This window comes from Ambystoma mexicanum, chromosome 11 (assembly GCF_040938575.1).
Source record: "Ambystoma mexicanum isolate Mex_15411 chromosome 11, UKY_AmexF1_1, whole genome shotgun sequence".
Lineage (NCBI taxonomy): Eukaryota > Metazoa > Chordata > Amphibia > Caudata > Ambystomatidae > Ambystoma > Ambystoma mexicanum.
The window spans coordinates 1,179,204,627-1,179,225,126 of NC_090934.1; the positions used below are offsets into that span (position 1 = coordinate 1,179,204,627).

Here is a 20,500-nt window from a genome sequence, read left to right on the forward strand (position 1 = left end):
GTGACCTATTTGAAATGGAGGTCAGGAGGAAAGTTAGTGTGACATAGTGGGAGGCAGATGGAGGAGTGAGTGGGGGGAAGCGAGAGGTAAAAAGGCAGGCAGAGGAGTGAACACAGTTCTTCCTCCTCGCCCTCTGCCCAACCAACCACCTGTCTGCCCAAACGGCCCCGAACGGCCATTGTATATAGGCTTTGCTGGCAGAACTCTTTAGCCCTATCATTTAGAGTGAGTCCTGTGCAGGAGTACAGGGAGATCAGGCCGGCCCATACACAGTCCTTTCAGCCTAAACAGGCTCCCCGGGACTAGTGCCCAACCTCTTGTGACCAAGAAGGCTCTAGCACACTGCCTGAACCTCCTGAAGGGTTGGACACAGTGCATGCTTTTATTTGCATAAACCAGCCCGCCTCCTGCCTTCCTATTTCCTGAGGTGTAGTTGCTTGTGTCTGTTAACAGGTGGCAGGCAGCACCGTTCTGCAGAAACATGAAAGACTCATGTGTGCTTGTGACAAGTAGCTGCTGTACATAGGGATTGAACCCTGCACGTCTGTGCCAGTAGTCGTTGTATGAGTGCTGCCCTGCCTGTGATTATTCTTTTGGGAGGAATTGGGAGACTTTAATGCAATAGGAGAGGATTTTAGGCGGGTGGTCTTTGAGACTTTCCAACATTGCCTCTAAGCCGCATCTGAGGGGTGCAAATGGCAGAGTCAGGATGGCCGAGTGGTCTAAGGCGCTGCGTTCAGGTCGCAGTCTCCTCTGGAGGCGTGGGTTCGAATCCCACTTCTGACATGTCTGTAACAGAATTTTTCTTTTCATTTGATTGTAACATTCCAGGCGTCCTATAACTGCTGGCCAAGGCTTTCTGGAACAGGGAGATGGAGTTGGAGCACGCACTGCAGGCCTCATGGTTGATTTCCAGTGCTTCCTGTATTTCCTCGCTTCTTTTTTGGGAAAGTGAACTCCAGTGAAAAACCATCTTTGGACTGGGCCGGCCTTGTGGACATGCAAACGGGCGCACCGCGACATTTTGCCTTTGGAAAAAATGCATAAAGAACCCAATGTGTTGTCCTTTTAACTGGGCCTAGTGGGAATGAAGTGACATTTTTAAAATGGATGGGGAGGGTGGTGGGTTAGGAGGGGTGGGTGGGATGCGCAAGAGTATATTCCTGGCAGACTGTGGAGACATTTTAGGAAATCCAAGAGGATTTAAGTGTGGTCAAAGACTTGCCAACATAGCCTCTAAGCCGATTCAGGCAAGCGCCTAAGGCAGAGTCAGGATGGCCGAGTGATCTAAGGTGCTGCGTTCAGGTCTGGGTTCGAATCCCACTTCTGACATGCCTGAAACGGGTTTTTACTTTTCATGTGATTGCATTCCACGCTTCCTATAACTGCCGGCCTCGGACTTCTGGAACAGGGAGATGGAGTTGGAGCTTGCTCCACACACTCCCGTCCTCCAGCTAGGTCTGCAGTTCGTCCTGGAATGCTTCACTGCCCTTTTGGCAGGTGTACTACAGTGCTTAAATGAAAAACCGTCTTAGGACTGTGCTAGCTTTGTGGACTTGCAAATGGGCGCAGCGCGGCATTTTGTCTTTGGAAAAAATGCATAAAGAACCCAACGTCTTGTCCTTTTCACTGGGCCTAGTTGGAATGAAGTGACCTATTTGAAATGGAGGTCAGGAGGAAAGTTAGTGTGACATAGTGGGAGGCAGATGGAGGAGTGAGTGGGGGGAAGCGAGAGGTAAAAAGGCAGGCAGAGGAGTGAACACAGTTCTTCCTCCTCGCCCTCTGCCCAACCAACCACCTGCCTGCCCAAACGGCCACGAACGGCCATTGTATATAGGCTTTGCTGGCAGAACTCTCTAGCCCTGTCATTTAGAGTGAGTCCTGTGCAGGAGTACAGGGAGATCAGGCCGGCCCATACACAGTCCTTTCAGCCTAAACAGGCTCCCCGGGACTAGTGCCCAACCTCTTGTGACCAAGAAGGCTCTAGCACACTGCCTGAACCTCCTGAAGGGTTGGACACAGTGCATGCTTTTATTTGCATAAACCAGCCCGCCTCCTGCCTTCCTATTTCCTGAGGTGTAGTTGCTTGTGTCTGTTAACAGGTGGCAGGCAGCACCGTTCTGCAGAAACATGAAAGACTCATGTGTGCTTGTGACAAGTAGCTGCTGTACATAGGGATTGAACCCTGCACGTCTGTGCCAGTAGTCGTTGTATGAGTGCTGCCCTGCCTGTGATTATTCTTTTGGGAGGAATTGGGAGACTTTAATGCAATAGGAGAGGATTTTAGGCGGGTGGTCTTTGAGACTTTCCAACATTGCCTCTAAGCCGCATCTGAGGGGTGCAAATGGCAGAGTCAGGATGGCCGAGTGGTCTAAGGCGCTGCGTTCAGGTCGCAGTGGGTTCGAATCCCACCTCTGACATGTCTGTAACAGATTTTTTCTTTTCATTTGATTGTAACATTCCAGGCGTCCTATAACTGCTGGCCAAGGCTTTCTGGAACAGGGAGATGGAGTTGGAGCACGCACTGCAGGCCTCATGGTTGATTTCCAGTGCTTCCTGTATTTCCTCGCTTCTTTTTTGGGAAAGTGAACTCCAGTGAAAAACCATCTTTGGACTGGGCCGGCCTTGTGGACATGCAAACGGGCGCACCGCGACATTTTGCCTTTGGAAAAAATGCATAAAGAACCCAATGTGTTGTCCTTTTAACTGGGCCTAGTGGGAATGAAGTGACATTTTTAAAATGGATGGGGAGGGTGGTGGGTTAGGAGGGGTGGGTGGGATGCGCGAGAGTATATTCCTGGCAGACTGTGGAGACATTTTAGGAAATCCAAGAGGATTTAAGTGTGGTCAAAGACTTGCCAACATAGCCTCTAAGCCGATTCAGGCGAGCGCCTAAGGCAGAGTCAGGATGGCCGAGTGGTCTAAGGCGCTGCGTTCAGGTCGCAGTCTCCTCTGGAGGCGTGGGTTCGAATCCCACTTCTGACATGCCTGAAATGGGTTTTTACTTTTCATGTGATTGCATTCCACGCTTCCTATAACTGCCGGCCACGGATTTCTGGAACAGGGAGATGGAGTTGGAGCTTGCTCCACACACTCCCGTCCTCCAGCTAGGTCTGCAGTTGGTCCTGGAATGCTTGACTGCCCTTTTGGCAGGTGTACTACAGTGCTTAAATGAAAAACCGTCTTAGGACTGTGCTAGCTTTGTGGACTTGCAAATGGGCGCAGCGCGGCATTTTGTCTTTGGAAAAAATGCATAAAGAACCCAACGTCTTGTCCTTTTCACTGGGCCTAGTTGGAATGAAGTGACCTATTTGAAATGGGGGTCAGGTGGAAAGTTAGTGTGACATAGTGGGAGGCAGATGGAGGAGTGAGTGGGGGGAAGCGAGAGGTAAAAAGGCAGGCAGAGGAGTGAACACAGTTCTTCCTCCTCGCCCTCTGCCCAACCAACCACCTGCCTGCCCAAACGGCCACGAACGGCCATTGTATATAGGCTTTGCTGGCAGAACTCTTTAGCCCTGTAATTTAGAGTGAGTCCTGTGCAGGAGTACAGGGAGATCAGGCCGGCCCATACACAGTCCTTTCAGCCTAAACAGGCTCCCCGGCACTAGTGCCCAACCTCTTGTGACCAAGAAGGCTCTAGCACACTGCCTGAACCTCCTGAAGGGTTGGACACAGTGCATGCTTTTATTTGCATAAACCAGCCCGCCTCCTGCCTTCCTATTTCCTGAGGTGTAGTTGCTTGTGTCTGTTAACAGGTGGCAGGCAGCACCGTTCTGCAGAAACATGAAAGACTCATGTGTGCTTGTGACAAGTAGCTGCTGTACATAGGGATTGAACCCTGCACGTCTGTGCCAGTAGTCGTTGTATGAGTGCTGCCCTGCCTGTGATTATTCTTTTGGGAGGAATTGGGAGACTTTAATGCAATAGGAGAGGATTTTAGGCGGGTGGTCTTTGAGACTTTCCAACATTGCCTCTAAGCCGCATCTGAGGGGTGCAAATGGCAGAGTCAGGATGGCCGAGTGGTCTAAGGCGCTGCGTTCAGGTCGCAGTGGGTTCGAATCCCACCTCTGACATGTCTGTAACAGATTTTTTCTTTTCATTTGATTGTAACATTCCAGGCGTCCTATAACTGCTGGCCAAGGCTTTCTGGAACAGGGAGATGGAGTTGGAGCACGCACTGCAGGCCTCATGGTTGATTTCCAGTGCTTCCTGTATTTCCTCGCTTCTTTTTTGGGAAAGTGAACTCCAGTGAAAAACCATCTTTGGACTGGGCCGGCCTTGTGGACATGCAAACGGGCGCACCGCGACATTTTGCCTTTGGAAAAAATGCATAAAGAACCCAATGTGTTGTCCTTTTAACTGGGCCTAGTGGGAATGAAGTGACATTTTTAAAATGGATGGGGAGGGTGGTGGGTTAGGAGGGGTGGGTGGGATGCGCGAGAGTATATTCCTGGCAGACTGTGGAGACATTTTAGGAAATCCAAGAGGATTTAAGTGTGGTCAAAGACTTGCCAACATAGCCTCTAAGCCGATTCAGGCGAGCGCCTAAGGCAGAGTCAGGATGGCCGAGTGGTCTAAGGCGCTGCGTTCAGGTCGCAGTCTCCTCTGGAGGCGTGGGTTCGAATCCCACTTCTGACATGCCTGAAATGGGTTTTTACTTTTCATGTGATTGCATTCCACGCTTCCTATAACTGCCGGCCACGGATTTCTGGAACAGGGAGATGGAGTTGGAGCTTGCTCCACACACTCCCGTCCTCCAGCTAGGTCTGCAGTTGGTCCTGGAATGCTTGACTGCCCTTTTGGCAGGTGTACTACAGTGCTTAAATGAAAAACCGTCTTAGGACTGTGCTAGCTTTGTGGACTTGCAAATGGGCGCAGCGCGGCATTTTGTCTTTGGAAAAAATGCATAAAGAACCCAACGTCTTGTCCTTTTCACTGGGCCTAGTTGGAATGAAGTGACCTATTTGAAATGGGGGTCAGGTGGAAAGTTAGTGTGACATAGTGGGAGGCAGATGGAGGAGTGAGTGGGGGGAAGCGAGAGGTAAAAAGGCAGGCAGAGGAGTGAACACAGTTCTTCCTCCTCGCCCTCTGCCCAACCAACCACCTGCCTGCCCAAACGGCCACGAACGGCCATTGTATATAGGCTTTGCTGGCAGAACTCTTTAGCCCTGTAATTTAGAGTGAGTCCTGTGCAGGAGTACAGGGAGATCAGGCCGGCCCATACACAGTCCTTTCAGCCTAAACAGGCTCCCCGGCACTAGTGCCCAACCTCTTGTGACCAAGAAGGCTCTAGCACACTGCCTGAACCTCCTGAAGGGTTGGACACAGTGCATGCTTTTATTTGCATAAACCAGCCCGCCTCCTGCCTTCCTATTTCCTGAGGTGTAGTTGCTTGTGTCTGTTAACAGGTGGCAGGCAGCACCGTTCTGCAGAAACATGAAAGACTCATGTGTGCTTGTGACAAGTAGCTGCTGTACATAGGGATTGAACCCTGCACGTCTGTGCCAGTAGTCGTTGTATGAGTGCTGCTCTGCCTGTGATTATTCTTTTGGGAGGAATTGGGAGACTTTAATGCAATAGGAGAGGATTTTAGGCGGGTGGTCTTTGAGACTTTCCAACATTGCCTCTAAGCCGCATCTGAGGGGTCCGAATGGCAGAGTCAGAATGGCCGAGTGGTCTAAGGAGCTGCGTTCAGGTCGCAGTCTCCTCTGGAGGCGTGGGTTCGAATCCCACTTCTGACATGTCTGTAACAGAATTTTTCTTTTCATTTGATTGTAACATTCCAGGCGTCCTATAACTGCTGGCCAAGGCTTTCTGGAACAGGGAGATGGAGTTGGAGCACGCACTGCAGGCCTCATGGTTGATTTCCAGTGCTTCCTGTATTTCCTCGCTTCTTTTTTGGGAAAGTGAACTCCAGTGAAAAACCATCTTTGGACTGGGCCGGCCTTGTGGACATGCAAACGGGCGCACCGCGACATTTTGCCTTTGGAAAAAATGCATAAAGAACCCAATGTGTTGTCCTTTTAACTGGGCCTAGTGGGAATGAAGTGACATTTTTAAAATGGATGGGGAGGGTGGTGGGTTAGGAGGGGTGGGTGGGATGCGCGAGAGTATATTCCTGGCAGACTGTGGAGACATTTTAGGAAATCCAAGAGGATTTAAGTGTGGTCAAAGACTTGCCAACATAGCCTCTAAGCCGATTCAGGCGAGCGCCTAAGGCAGAGTCAGGATGGCCGAGTGGTCTAAGGTGCTGCGTTCAGGTCTGGGTTCGAATCCCACTTCTGACATGCCTGAAACGGGTTTTTACTTTTCATGTGATTGCATTCCACGCTTCCTATAACTGCCGGCCACGGACTTCTGGAACAGGGAGATGGAGTTGGAGCTTGCTCCACACACTCCCGTCCTCCAGCTAGGTCTGCAGTTCGTCCTGGAATGCTTCACTGCCCTTTTGGCAGGTGTACTACAGTGCTTAAATGAAAAACCGTCTTAGGACTGTGCTAGCTTTGTGGACTTGCAAATGGGCGCAGCGCAGCATTTTGTCTTTGGAAAAAATGCATAAAGAACCCAACGTCTTGTCCTTTTCACTGGGCCTAGTTGGAATGAAGTGACCTATTTGAAATGGAGGTCAGGAGGAAAGTTAGTGTGACATAGTGGGAGGCAGATGGAGGAGTGAGTGGGGGGAAGCGAGAGGTAAAAAGGCAGGCAGAGGAGTGAACACAGTTCTTCCTCCTCGCCCTCTGCCCAACCAACCACCTGTCTGCCCAAACGGCCCCGAACGGCCATTGTATATAGGCTTTGCTGGCAGAACTCTTTAGCCCTATCATTTAGAGTGAGTCCTGTGCAGGAGTACAGGGAGATCAGGCCGGCCCATACACAGTCCTTTCAGCCTAAACAGGCTCCCCGGGACTAGTGCCCAACCTCTTGTGACCAAGAAGGCTCTAGCACACTGCCTGAACCTCCTGAAGGGTTGGACACAGTGCATGCTTTTATTTGCATAAACCAGCCCGCCTCCTGCCTTCCTATTTCCTGAGGTGTAGTTGCTTGTGTCTGTTAACAGGTGGCAGGCAGCACCGTTCTGCAGAAACATGAAAGACTCATGTGTGCTTGTGACAAGTAGCTGCTGTACATAGGGATTGAACCCTGCACGTCTGTGCCAGTAGTCGTTGTATGAGTGCTGCCCTGCCTGTGATTATTCTTTTGGGAGGAATTGGGAGACTTTAATGCAATAGGAGAGGATTTTAGGCGGGTGGTCTTTGAGACTTTCCAACATTGCCTCTAAGCCGCATCTGAGGGGTGCAAATGGCAGAGTCAGGATGGCCGAGTGGTCTAAGGCGCTGCGTTCAGGTCGCAGTCTCCTCTGGAGGCGTGGGTTCGAATCCCACTTCTGACATGTCTGTAACAGAATTTTTCTTTTCATTTGATTGTAACATTCCAGGCGTCCTATAACTGCTGGCCAAGGCTTTCTGGAACAGGGAGATGGAGTTGGAGCACGCACTGCAGGCCTCATGGTTGATTTCCAGTGCTTCCTGTATTTCCTCGCTTCTTTTTTGGGAAAGTGAACTCCAGTGAAAAACCATCTTTGGACTGGGCCGGCCTTGTGGACATGCAAACGGGCGCACCGCGACATTTTGCCTTTGGAAAAAATGCATAAAGAACCCAATGTGTTGTCCTTTTAACTGGGCCTAGTGGGAATGAAGTGACATTTTTAAAATGGATGGGGAGGGTGGTGGGTTAGGAGGGGTGGGTGGGATGCGCAAGAGTATATTCCTGGCAGACTGTGGAGACATTTTAGGAAATCCAAGAGGATTTAAGTGTGGTCAAAGACTTGCCAACATAGCCTCTAAGCCGATTCAGGCAAGCGCCTAAGGCAGAGTCAGGATGGCCGAGTGATCTAAGGTGCTGCGTTCAGGTCTGGGTTCGAATCCCACTTCTGACATGCCTGAAACGGGTTTTTACTTTTCATGTGATTGCATTCCACGCTTCCTATAACTGCCGGCCTCGGACTTCTGGAACAGGGAGATGGAGTTGGAGCTTGCTCCACACACTCCCGTCCTCCAGCTAGGTCTGCAGTTCGTCCTGGAATGCTTCACTGCCCTTTTGGCAGGTGTACTACAGTGCTTAAATGAAAAACCGTCTTAGGACTGTGCTAGCTTTGTGGACTTGCAAATGGGCGCAGCGCGGCATTTTGTCTTTGGAAAAAATGCATAAAGAACCCAACGTCTTGTCCTTTTCACTGGGCCTAGTTGGAATGAAGTGACCTATTTGAAATGGAGGTCAGGAGGAAAGTTAGTGTGACATAGTGGGAGGCAGATGGAGGAGTGAGTGGGGGGAAGCGAGAGGTAAAAAGGCAGGCAGAGGAGTGAACACAGTTCTTCCTCCTCGCCCTCTGCCCAACCAACCACCTGCCTGCCCAAACGGCCACGAACGGCCATTGTATATAGGCTTTGCTGGCAGAACTCTCTAGCCCTGTCATTTAGAGTGAGTCCTGTGCAGGAGTACAGGGAGATCAGGCCGGCCCATACACAGTCCTTTGAGCCTAAACAGGCTCCCCGGGACTAGTGCCCAACCTCTTGTGACCAAGAAGGCTCTAGCACACTGCCTGAACCTCCTGAAGGGTTGGACACAGTGCATGCTTTTATTTGCATAAACCAGCCCGCCTCCTGCCTTCCTATTTCCTGAGGTGTAGTTGCTTGTGTCTGTTAACAGGTGGCAGGCAGCACCGTTCTGCAGAAACATGAAAGACTCATGTGTGCTTGTGACAAGTAGCTGCTGTACATAGGGATTGAACCCTGCACGTCTGTGCCAGTAGTCGTTGTATGAGTGCTGCCCTGCCTGTGATTATTCTTTTGGGAGGAATTGGGAGACTTTAATGCAATAGGAGAGGATTTTAGGCGGGTGGTCTTTGAGACTTTCCAACATTGCCTCTAAGCCGCATCTGAGGGGTGCAAATGGCAGAGTCAGGATGGCCGAGTGGTCTAAGGCGCTGCGTTCAGGTCGCAGTCTCCTCTGGAGGCGTGGGTTCGAATCCCACTTCTGACATGTCTGTAACAGAATTTTTCTTTTCATTTGATTGTAACATTCCAGGCGTCCTATAACTGCTGGCCAAGGCTTTCTGGAACAGGGAGATGGAGTTGGAGCACGCACTGCAGGCCTCATGGTTGATTTCCAGTGCTTCCTGTATTTCCTCGCTTCTTTTTTGGGAAAGTGAACTCCAGTGAAAAACCATCTTTGGACTGGGCCGGCCTTGTGGACATGCAAACGGGCGCACCGCGACATTTTGCCTTTGGAAAAAATGCATAAAGAACCCAATGTGTTGTCCTTTTAACTGGGCCTAGTGGGAATGAAGTGACATTTTTAAAATGGATGGGGAGGGTGGTGGGTTAGGAGGGGTGGGTGGGATGCGCAAGAGTATATTCCTGGCAGACTGTGGAGACATTTTAGGAAATCCAAGAGGATTTAAGTGTGGTCAAAGACTTGCCAACATAGCCTCTAAGCCGATTCAGGCAAGCGCCTAAGGCAGAGTCAGGATGGCCGAGTGATCTAAGGTGCTGCGTTCAGGTCTGGGTTCGAATCCCACTTCTGACATGCCTGAAACGGGTTTTTACTTTTCATGTGATTGCATTCCACGCTTCCTATAACTGCCGGCCTCGGACTTCTGGAACAGGGAGATGGAGTTGGAGCTTGCTCCACACACTCCCGTCCTCCAGCTAGGTCTGCAGTTCGTCCTGGAATGCTTCACTGCCCTTTTGGCAGGTGTACTACAGTGCTTAAATGAAAAACCGTCTTAGGACTGTGCTAGCTTTGTGGACTTGCAAATGGGCGCAGCGCGGCATTTTGTCTTTGGAAAAAATGCATAAAGAACCCAACGTCTTGTCCTTTTCACTGGGCCTAGTTGGAATGAAGTGACCTATTTGAAATGGAGGTCAGGAGGAAAGTTAGTGTGACATAGTGGGAGGCAGATGGAGGAGTGAGTGGGGGGAAGCGAGAGGTAAAAAGGCAGGCAGAGGAGTGAACACAGTTCTTCCTCCTCGCCCTCTGCCCAACCAACCACCTGCCTGCCCAAACGGCCACGAACGGCCATTGTATATAGGCTTTGCTGGCAGAACTCTCTAGCCCTGTCATTTAGAGTGAGTCCTGTGCAGGAGTACAGGGAGATCAGGCCGGCCCATACACAGTCCTTTGAGCCTAAACAGGCTCCCCGGGACTAGTGCCCAACCTCTTGTGACCAAGAAGGCTCTAGCACACTGCCTGAACCTCCTGAAGGGTTGGACACAGTGCATGCTTTTATTTGCATAAACCAGCCCGCCTCCTGCCTTCCTATTTCCTGAGGTGTAGTTGCTTGTGTCTGTTAACAGGTGGCAGGCAGCACCGTTCTGCAGAAACATGAAAGACTCATGTGTGCTTGTGACAAGTAGCTGCTGTACATAGGGATTGAACCCTGCACGTCTGTGCCAGTAGTCGTTGTATGAGTGCTGCCCTGCCTGTGATTATTCTTTTGGGAGGAATTGGGAGACTTTAATGCAATAGGAGAGGATTTTAGGCGGGTGGTCTTTGAGACTTTCCAACATTGCCTCTAAGCCGCATCTGAGGGGTGCAAATGGCAGAGTCAGGATGGCCGAGTGGTCTAAGGCGCTGCGTTCAGGTCGCAGTGGGTTCGAATCCCACCTCTGACATGTCTGTAACAGATTTTTTCTTTTCATTTGATTGTAACATTCCAGGCGTCCTATAACTGCTGGCCAAGGCTTTCTGGAACAGGGAGATGGAGTTGGAGCACGCACTGCAGGCCTCATGGTTGATTTCCAGTGCTTCCTGTATTTCCTCGCTTCTTTTTTGGGAAAGTGAACTCCAGTGAAAAACCATCTTTGGACTGGGCCGGCCTTGTGGACATGCAAACGGGCGCACCGCGACATTTTGCCTTTGGAAAAAATGCATAAAGAACCCAATGTGTTGTCCTTTTAACTGGGCCTAGTGGGAATGAAGTGACATTTTTAAAATGGATGGGGAGGGTGGTGGGTTAGGAGGGGTGGGTGGGATGCGCGAGAGTATATTCCTGGCAGACTGTGGAGACATTTTAGGAAATCCAAGAGGATTTAAGTGTGGTCAAAGACTTGCCAACATAGCCTCTAAGCCGATTCAGGCGAGCGCCTAAGGCAGAGTCAGGATGGCCGAGTGGTCTAAGGCACTGCGTTCAGGTCGCAGTCTCCTCTGGAGGCGTGGGTTCGAATCCCACTTCTGACATGCCTGAAATGGGTTTTTACTTTTCATGTGATTGCATTCCACGCTTCCTATAACTGCCGGCCACGGATTTCTGGAACAGGGAGATGGAGTTGGAGCTTGCTCCACACACTCCCGTCCTCCAGCTAGGTCTGCAGTTGGTCCTGGAATGCTTGACTGCCCTTTTGGCAGGTGTACTACAGTGCTTAAATGAAAAACCGTCTTAGGACTGTGCTAGCTTTGTGGACTTGCAAATGGGCGCAGCGCGGCATTTTGTCTTTGGAAAAAATGCATAAAGAACCCAACGTCTTGTCCTTTTCACTGGGCCTAGTTGGAATGAAGTGACCTATTTGAAATGGGGGTCAGGTGGAAAGTTAGTGTGACATAGTGGGAGGCAGATGGAGGAGTGAGTGGGGGGAAGCGAGAGGTAAAAAGGCAGGCAGAGGAGTGAACACAGTTCTTCCTCCTCGCCCTCTGCCCAACCAACCACCTGCCTGCCCAAACGGCCACGAACGGCCATTGTATATAGGCTTTGCTGGCAGAACTCTTTAGCCCTGTAATTTAGAGTGAGTCCTGTGCAGGAGTACAGGGAGATCAGGCCGGCCCATACACAGTCCTTTCAGCCTAAACAGGCTCCCCGGCACTAGTGCCCAACCTCTTGTGACCAAGAAGGCTCTAGCACACTGCCTGAACCTCCTGAAGGGTTGGACACAGTGCATGCTTTTATTTGCATAAACCAGCCCGCCTCCTGCCTTCCTATTTCCTGAGGTGTAGTTGCTTGTGTCTGTTAACAGGTGGCAGGCAGCACCGTTCTGCAGAAACATGAAAGACTCATGTGTGCTTGTGACAAGTAGCTGCTGTACATAGGGATTGAACCCTGCACGTCTGTGCCAGTAGTCGTTGTATGAGTGCTGCCCTGCCTGTGATTATTCTTTTGGGAGGAATTGGGAGACTTTAATGCAATAGGAGAGGATTTTAGGCGGGTGGTCTTTGAGACTTTCCAACATTGCCTCTAAGCCGCATCTGAGGGGTGCAAATGGCAGAGTCAGGATGGCCGAGTGGTCTAAGGCGCTGCGTTCAGGTCGCAGTGGGTTCGAATCCCACCTCTGACATGTCTGTAACAGATTTTTTCTTTTCATTTGATTGTAACATTCCAGGCGTCCTATAACTGCTGGCCAAGGCTTTCTGGAACAGGGAGATGGAGTTGGAGCACGCACTGCAGGCCTCATGGTTGATTTCCAGTGCTTCCTGTATTTCCTCGCTTCTTTTTTGGGAAAGTGAACTCCAGTGAAAAACCATCTTTGGACTGGGCCGGCCTTGTGGACATGCAAACGGGCGCACCGCGACATTTTGCCTTTGGAAAAAATGCATAAAGAACCCAATGTGTTGTCCTTTTAACTGGGCCTAGTGGGAATGAAGTGACATTTTTAAAATGGATGGGGAGGGTGGTGGGTTAGGAGGGGTGGGTGGGATGCGCGAGAGTATATTCCTGGCAGACTGTGGAGACATTTTAGGAAATCCAAGAGGATTTAAGTGTGGTCAAAGACTTGCCAACATAGCCTCTAAGCCGATTCAGGCGAGCGCCTAAGGCAGAGTCAGGATGGCCGAGTGGTCTAAGGCGCTGCGTTCAGGTCGCAGTCTCCTCTGGAGGCGTGGGTTCGAATCCCACTTCTGACATGCCTGAAATGGGTTTTTACTTTTCATGTGATTGCATTCCACGCTTCCTATAACTGCCGGCCACGGATTTCTGGAACAGGGAGATGGAGTTGGAGCTTGCTCCACACACTCCCGTCCTCCAGCTAGGTCTGCAGTTGGTCCTGGAATGCTTGACTGCCCTTTTGGCAGGTGTACTACAGTGCTTAAATGAAAAACCGTCTTAGGACTGTGCTAGCTTTGTGGACTTGCAAATGGGCGCAGCGCGGCATTTTGTCTTTGGAAAAAATGCATAAAGAACCCAACGTCTTGTCCTTTTCACTGGGCCTAGTTGGAATGAAGTGACCTATTTGAAATGGGGGTCAGGTGGAAAGTTAGTGTGACATAGTGGGAGGCAGATGGAGGAGTGAGTGGGGGGAAGCGAGAGGTAAAAAGGCAGGCAGAGGAGTGAACACAGTTCTTCCTCCTCGCCCTCTGCCCAACCAACCACCTGCCTGCCCAAACGGCCCCGAACGGCCACGAACGGCCATTGTATATAGGCTTTGCTGGCAGAACTCTTTAGCCCTGTAATTTAGAGTGAGTCCTGTGCAGGAGTACAGGGAGATCAGGCCGGCCCATACACAGTCCTTTCAGCCTAAACAGGCTCCCCGGCACTAGTGCCCAACCTCTTGTGACCAAGAAGGCTCTAGCACACTGCCTGAACCTCCTGAAGGGTTGGACACAGTGCATGCTTTTATTTGCATAAACCAGCCCGCCTCCTGCCTTCCTATTTCCTGAGGTGTAGTTGCTCGTGTCTGTTAACAGGTGGCAGGCAGCACCGTTCTGCAGAAACATGAAAGACTCATGTGTGCTTGTGACAAGTAGCTGCTGTACATAGGGATTGAACCCTGCACGTCTGTGCCAGTAGTCGTTGTATGAGTGCTGCCCTGCCTGTGATTATTCTTTTGGGAGGAATTTGGAGACTTTAATGCAATAGGAGAGGATTTTAGGCGGGTGGTCTTTGAGACTTTCCAACATTGCCTCTAAGCCGCATCTGAGGGGTGCAAACGGCAGAGTCAGGATGGCCGAGTGGTCTAAGGCACTGCGTTCAGGTCGCAGTCTCCGCTGGAGGCGTGGGTTCGAATCCCACCTCTGACATGTCTGTAACAGATTTTTTCTTTTCATTTGATTGTAACATTCCAGGCGTCCTATAACTGCTGGCCAAGGCTTTCTGGAACAGGGAGATGGAGTTGGAGCACGCACTGCAGGCCTCATGGTTGATTTCCAGTGCTTCCTGTATTTCCTCGCTTCTTTTTTGGGAAAGTGAACTCCAGTGAAAAACCATCTTTGGACTGGGCCGGCCTTGTGGACATGCAAACGGGCGCACCGCGACATTTTGCCTTTGGAAAAAATGCATAAAGAACCCAATGTGTTGTCCTTTTAACTGGGCCTAGTGGGAATGAAGTGACATTTTTAAAATGGATGGGGAGGGTGGTGGGTTAGGAGGGGTGGGTGGGATGCGCGAGAGTATATTCCTGGCAGACTGTGGAGACATTTTAGGAAATCCAAGAGGATTTAAGTGTGGTCAAAGACTTGCCAACATAGCCTCTAAGCCGATTCAGGCGAGCGCCTAAGGCAGAGTCAGGATGGCCGAGTGGTCTAAGGCGCTGCGTTCAGGTCGCAGTCTCCTCTGGAGGCGTGGGTTCGAATCCCACTTCTGACATGCCTGAAATGGGTTTTTACTTTTCATGTGATTGCATTCCACGCTTCCTATAACTGCCGGCCACGGATTTCTGGAACAGGGAGATGGAGTTGGAGCTTGCTCCACACACTCCCGTCCTCCAGCTAGGTCTGCAGTTGGTCCTGGAATGCTTGACTGCCCTTTTGGCAGGTGTACTACAGTGCTTAAATGAAAAACCGTCTTAGGACTGTGCTAGCTTTGTGGACTTGCAAATGGGCGCAGCGCGGCATTTTGTCTTTGGAAAAAATGCATAAAGAACCCAACGTCTTGTCCTTTTCACTGGGCCTAGTTGGAATGAAGTGACCTATTTGAAATGGGGGTCAGGTGGAAAGTTAGTGTGACATAGTGGGAGGCAGATGGAGGAGTGAGTGGGGGGAAGCGAGAGGTAAAAAGGCAGGCAGAGGAGTGAACACAGTTCTTCCTCCTCGCCCTCTGCCCAACCAACCACCTGCCTGCCCAAACGGCCACGAACGGCCATTGTATATAGGCTTTGCTGGCAGAACTCTTTAGCCCTGTAATTTAGAGTGAGTCCTGTGCAGGAGTACAGGGAGATCAGGCCGGCCCATACACAGTCCTTTCAGCCTAAACAGGCTCCCCGGCACTAGTGCCCAACCTCTTGTGACCAAGAAGGCTCTAGCACACTGCCTGAACCTCCTGAAGGGTTGGACACAGTGCATGCTTTTATTTGCATAAACCAGCCCGCCTCCTGCCTTCCTATTTCCTGAGGTGTAGTTGCTTGTGTCTGTTAACAGGTGGCAGGCAGCACCGTTCTGCAGAAACATGAAAGACTCATGTGTGCTTGTGACAAGTAGCTGCTGTACATAGGGATTGAACCCTGCACGTCTGTGCCAGTAGTCGTTGTATGAGTGCTGCCCTGCCTGTGATTATTCTTTTGGGAGGAATTGGGAGACTTTAATGCAATAGGAGAGGATTTTAGGCGGGTGGTCTTTGAGACTTTCCAACATTGCCTCTAAGCCGCATCTGAGGGGTGCAAATGGCAGAGTCAGGATGGCCGAGTGGTCTAAGGCGCTGCGTTCAGGTCGCAGTGGGTTCGAATCCCACCTCTGACATGTCTGTAACAGATTTTTTCTTTTCATTTGATTGTAACATTCCAGGCGTCCTATAACTGCTGGCCAAGGCTTTCTGGAACAGGGAGATGGAGTTGGAGCACGCACTGCAGGCCTCATGGTTGATTTCCAGTGCTTCCTGTATTTCCTCGCTTCTTTTTTGGGAAAGTGAACTCCAGTGAAAAACCATCTTTGGACTGGGCCGGCCTTGTGGACATGCAAACGGGCGCACCGCGACATTTTGCCTTTGGAAAAAATGCATAAAGAACCCAATGTGTTGTCCTTTTAACTGGGCCTAGTGGGAATGAAGTGACATTTTTAAAATGGATGGGGAGGGTGGTGGGTTAGGAGGGGTGGGTGGGATGCGCGAGAGTATATTCCTGGCAGACTGTGGAGACATTTTAGGAAATCCAAGAGGATTTAAGTGTGGTCAAAGACTTGCCAACATAGCCTCTAAGCCGATTCAGGCGAGCGCCTAAGGCAGAGTCAGGATGGCCGAGTGGTCTAAGGCGCTGCGTTCAGGTCGCAGTCTCCTCTGGAGGCGTGGGTTCGAATCCCACTTCTGACATGCCTGAAATGGGTTTTTACTTTTCATGTGATTGCATTCCACGCTTCCTATAACTGCCGGCCACGGATTTCTGGAACAGGGAGATGGAGTTGGAGCTTGCTCCACACACTCCCGTCCTCCAGCTAGGTCTGCAGTTGGTCCTGGAATGCTTGACTGCCCTTTTGGCAGGTGTACTACAGTGCTTAAATGAAAAACCGTCTTAGGACTGTGCTAGCTTTGTGGACTTGCAAATGGGCGCAGCGCGGCATTTTGTCTTTGGAAAAAATGCATAAAGAACCCAACGTCTTGTCCTTTTCACTGGGCCTAGTTGGAATGAAGTGACCTATTTGAAATGGGGGTCAGGTGGAAAGTTAGTGTGACATAGTGGGAGGCAGATGGAGGAGTGAGTGGGGGGAAGCGAGAGGTAAAAAGGCAGGCAGAGGAGTGAACACAGTTCTTCCTCCTCGCCCTCTGCCCAACCAACCACCTGCCTGCCCAAACGGCCACGAACGGCCATTGTATATAGGCTTTGCTGGCAGAACTCTTTAGCCCTGTAATTTAGAGTGAGTCCTGTGCAGGAGTACAGGGAGATCAGGCCGGCCCATACACAGTCCTTTCAGCCTAAACAGGCTCCCCGGCACTAGTGCCCAACCTCTTGTGACCAAGAAGGCTCTAGCACACTGCCTGAACCTCCTGAAGGGTTGGACACAGTGCATGCTTTTATTTGCATAAACCAGCCCGCCTCCTGCCTTCCTATTTCCTGAGGTGTAGTTGCTCGTGTCTGTTAACAGGTGGCAGGCAGCACCGTTCTGCAGAAACATGAAAGACTCATGTGTGCTTGTGACAAGTAGCTGCTGTACATAGGGATTGAACCCTGCACGTCTGTGCCAGTAGTCGTTGTATGAGTGCTGCCCTGCCTGTGATTATTCTTTTGGGAGGAATTTGGAGACTTTAAAGCAATAGGAGAGGATTTTAGGCGGGTGGTCTTTGAGACTTTCCAACATTGCCTCTAAGCCGCATCTGAGGGGTGCAAACGGCAGAGTCAGGATGGCCGAGTGGTCTAAGGCGCTGCGTTCAGGTCGCAGTCTCCGCTGGAGGCGTGGGTTCGAATCCCACCTCTGACATGTCTGTAACAGATTTTTTCTTTTCATTTGATTGTAACATTCCAGGCGTCCTATAACTGCTGGCCAAGGCTTTCTGGAACAGGGAGATGGAGTTGGAGCACGCACTGCAGGCCTCATGGTTGATTTCCAGTGCTTCCTGTATTTCCTCGCTTCTTTTTTGGGAAAGTGAACTCCAGTGAAAAACCATCTTTGGACTGGGCCGGCCTTGTGGACATGCAAACGGGCGCACCGTGACATTTTGCCTTTGGAAAAAATGCATAAAGAACCCAATGTGTTGTCCTTTTAACTGGGCCTAGTGGGAATGAAGTGACATTTTTAAAATGGATGGGGAGGGTGGTGGGTTAGGAGGGGTGGGTGGGATGCGCGAGAGTATATTCCTGGCAGACTGTGGAGACATTTTAGGAAATCCAAGAGGATTTAAGTGTGGTCAAAGACTTGCCAACATAGCCTCTAAGCCGATTCAGGCGAGCGCCTAAGGCAGAGTCAGGATGGCCGAGTGGTCTAAGGCGCTGCGTTCAGGTCGCAGTCTCCTCTGGAGGCGTGGGTTCGAATCCCACTTCTGACATGCCTGAAACGGGTTTTTACTTTTCATGTGATTGCATTCCACGCTTCCTATAACTGCCGGCCACGGACTTCTGGAACAGGGAGATGGAGTTGGAGCTTGCTCCACACACTCCCGTCCTCCAGCTAGGTCTGCAGTTCGTCCTGGAATGCTTCACTGCCCTTTTGGCAGGTGTACTACAGTGCTTAAATGAAAAACCGTCTTAGGACTGTGCTAGCTTTGTGGACTTGCAAATGGGCGCAGCGCGGCATTTTGTCTTTGGAAAAAATGCATAAAGAACCCAACGTCTTGTCCTTTTCACTGGGCCTAGTTGGAGTGAAGTGACCTATTTGAAATGGAGGTCAGGAGGAAAGTTAGTGTGACATAGTGGGAGGCAGATGGAGGAGTGAGTGGGGGGAAGCGAGAGGTAAAAAGGCAGGCAGAGGAGTGAACACAGTTCTTCCTCCTCGCCCTCTGCCCAACCAACCACCTGCCTGCCCAAACGGCCACGAACGGCCATTGTATATAGGCTTTGCTGGCAGAACTCTTTAGCCCTGTCATTTAGAGTGAGTCCTGTGCAGGAGTACAGGGAGATCAGGCCGGCCCATACACAGTCCTTTCAGCCTAAACAGGCTCCCCGGGACTAGTGCCCAACCTCTTGTGACCAAGAAGGCTCTAGCACACTGCCTGAACCTCCTGAAGGGTTGGACACAGTGCATGCTTTTATTTGCATAAACCAGCCCGCCTCCTGCCTTCCTATTTCCTGAGGTGTAGTTGCTTGTGTCTGTTAACAGGTGGCAGGCAGCACCGTTCTGCAGAAACATGAAAGACTCATGTGTGCTTGTGACAAGTAGCTGCTGTACATAGGGATTGAACCCTGCACGTCTGTGCCAGTAGTCGTTGTATGAGTGCTGCCCTGCCTGTGATTATTCTTTTGGGAGGAATTGGGAGACTTTAATGCAATAGGAGAGGATTTTAGGCGGGTGGTCTTTGAGACTTTCCAACATTGCCTCTAAGCCGCATCTGAGGGGTGCAAATGGCAGAGTCAGGATGGCCGAGTGGTCTAAGGCGCTGCGTTCAGGTCGCAGTCTCCTCTGGAGGCGTGGGTTCGAATCCCACTTCTGACATGTCTGTAACAGAATTTTTCTTTTCATTTGATTGTAACATTCCAGGCGTCCTATAACTGCTGGCCAAGGCTTTCTGGAACAGGGAGATGGAGTTGGAGCACGCACTGCAGGCCTCATGGTTGATTTCCAGTGCTTCCTGTATTTCCTCGCTTCTTTTTTGGGAAAGTGAACTCCAGTGAAAAACCATCTTTGGACTGGGCCGGCCTTGTGGACATGCAAACGGGCGCACCGCGACATTTTGCCTTTGGAAAAAATGCATAAAGAACCCAATGTGTTGTCCTTTTAACTGGGCCTAGTGGGAATGAAGTGACATTTTTAAAATGGATGGGGAGGGTGGTGGGTTAGGAGGGGTGGGTGGGATGCGCGAGAGTATATTCCTGGCAGACTGTGGAGACATTTTAGGAAATCCAAGAGGATTTAAGTGTGGTCAAAGACTTGCCAACATAGCCTCTAAGCCGATTCAGGCGAGCGCCTAAGGCAGAGTCAGGATGGCCGAGTGGTCTAAGGTGCTGCGTTCAGGTCTGGGTTCGAATCCCACTTCTGACATGCCTGAAACGGGTTTTTACTTTTCATGTGATTGCATTCCACGCTTCCTATAACTGCCGGCCACGGACTTCTGGAACAGGGAGATGGAGTTGGAGCTTGCTCCACACACTCCCGTCCTCCAGCTAGGTCTGCAGTTCGTCCTGGAATGCTTCACTGCCCTTTTGGCAGGTGTACTACAGTGCTTAAATGAAAAACCGTCTTAGGACTGTGCTAGCTTTGTGGACTTGCAAATGGGCGCAGCGCAGCATTTTGTCTTTGGAAAAAATGCATAAAGAACCCAACGTCTTGTCCTTTTCACTGGGCCTAGTTGGAATGAAGTGACCTATTTGAAATGGAGGTCAGGAGGAAAGTTAGTGTGACATAGTGGGAGGCAGATGGAGGAGTGAGTGGGGGGAAGCGAGAGGTAAAAAGGCAGGCAGAGGAGTGAACACAGTTCTTCCTCCTCGCCCTCTGCCCAACCAACCACCTGTCTGCCCAAACGGCCCCGAACGGCCATTGTATATAGGCTTTGCTGGCAGAACTCTTTAGCCCTATCATTTAGAGTGAGTCCTGTGCAGGAGTACAGGGAGATCAGGCCGGCCCATACACAGTCCTTTCAGCCTAAACAGGCTCCCCGGGACTAGTGCCCAACCTCTTGTGACCAAGAAGGCTCTAGCACACTGCCTGAACCTCCTGAAGGGTTGGACACAGTGCATGCTTTTATTTGCATAAACCAGCCCGCCTCCTGCCTTCCTATTTCCTGAGGTGTAGTTGCTTGTGTCTGTTAACAGGTGGCAGGCAGCACCGTTCTGCAGAAACATGAAAGACTCATGTGTGCTTGTGACAAGTAGCTGCTGTACATAGGGATTGAACCCTGCACGTCTGTGCCAGTAGTCGTTGTATGAGTGCTGCCCTGCCTGTGATTATTCTTTTGGGAGGAATTGGGAGACTTTAATGCAATAGGAGAGGATTTTAGGCGGGT

The 20,500-nt window shown here is 50.7% G+C and overlaps 14 non-coding genes across 14 annotated transcripts; all 14 read left to right on the forward strand.

Annotated features, from left to right (window-relative positions):
- Positions 1–703: 703 nt before the first annotated feature.
- Positions 704–786, forward strand: TRNAL-CAG (transfer RNA leucine (anticodon CAG)). Its single transcript has one exon. It is a non-coding gene; the product is annotated as a tRNA-Leu (tRNA).
- Positions 787–2,902: 2,116 nt separating this feature from the next.
- Positions 2,903–2,985, forward strand: TRNAL-CAG (transfer RNA leucine (anticodon CAG)). Its single transcript has one exon. It is a non-coding gene; the product is annotated as a tRNA-Leu (tRNA).
- Positions 2,986–4,555: 1,570 nt separating this feature from the next.
- TRNAL-CAG (transfer RNA leucine (anticodon CAG)) lies at positions 4,556–4,638 on the forward strand. Its single transcript has one exon. It is a non-coding gene; the product is annotated as a tRNA-Leu (tRNA).
- Positions 4,639–5,658: 1,020 nt separating this feature from the next.
- TRNAL-CAG (transfer RNA leucine (anticodon CAG)) lies at positions 5,659–5,741 on the forward strand. The gene has a single exon. It is a non-coding gene; the product is annotated as a tRNA-Leu (tRNA).
- A 1,566-nt stretch (positions 5,742–7,307) lies between these two features.
- TRNAL-CAG (transfer RNA leucine (anticodon CAG)) lies at positions 7,308–7,390 on the forward strand. Its single transcript has one exon. It is a non-coding gene; the product is annotated as a tRNA-Leu (tRNA).
- Positions 7,391–8,956: 1,566 nt separating this feature from the next.
- On the forward strand, positions 8,957–9,039 carry TRNAL-CAG (transfer RNA leucine (anticodon CAG)). The gene has a single exon. It is a non-coding gene; the product is annotated as a tRNA-Leu (tRNA).
- Positions 9,040–11,155: 2,116 nt separating this feature from the next.
- Positions 11,156–11,238, forward strand: TRNAL-CAG (transfer RNA leucine (anticodon CAG)). Its single transcript has one exon. It is a non-coding gene; the product is annotated as a tRNA-Leu (tRNA).
- A 1,570-nt stretch (positions 11,239–12,808) lies between these two features.
- TRNAL-CAG (transfer RNA leucine (anticodon CAG)) lies at positions 12,809–12,891 on the forward strand. Its single transcript has one exon. It is a non-coding gene; the product is annotated as a tRNA-Leu (tRNA).
- Positions 12,892–13,921: 1,030 nt separating this feature from the next.
- Positions 13,922–14,004, forward strand: TRNAL-CAG (transfer RNA leucine (anticodon CAG)). The gene has a single exon. It is a non-coding gene; the product is annotated as a tRNA-Leu (tRNA).
- Positions 14,005–14,486: 482 nt separating this feature from the next.
- Positions 14,487–14,569, forward strand: TRNAL-CAG (transfer RNA leucine (anticodon CAG)). The gene has a single exon. It is a non-coding gene; the product is annotated as a tRNA-Leu (tRNA).
- A 1,570-nt stretch (positions 14,570–16,139) lies between these two features.
- TRNAL-CAG (transfer RNA leucine (anticodon CAG)) lies at positions 16,140–16,222 on the forward strand. The gene has a single exon. It is a non-coding gene; the product is annotated as a tRNA-Leu (tRNA).
- Positions 16,223–17,242: 1,020 nt separating this feature from the next.
- On the forward strand, positions 17,243–17,325 carry TRNAL-CAG (transfer RNA leucine (anticodon CAG)). The gene has a single exon. It is a non-coding gene; the product is annotated as a tRNA-Leu (tRNA).
- A 482-nt stretch (positions 17,326–17,807) lies between these two features.
- Positions 17,808–17,890, forward strand: TRNAL-CAG (transfer RNA leucine (anticodon CAG)). Its single transcript has one exon. It is a non-coding gene; the product is annotated as a tRNA-Leu (tRNA).
- A 1,020-nt stretch (positions 17,891–18,910) lies between these two features.
- Positions 18,911–18,993, forward strand: TRNAL-CAG (transfer RNA leucine (anticodon CAG)). The gene has a single exon. It is a non-coding gene; the product is annotated as a tRNA-Leu (tRNA).
- The last annotated feature ends 1,507 nt before the right edge of the window (positions 18,994–20,500 follow it).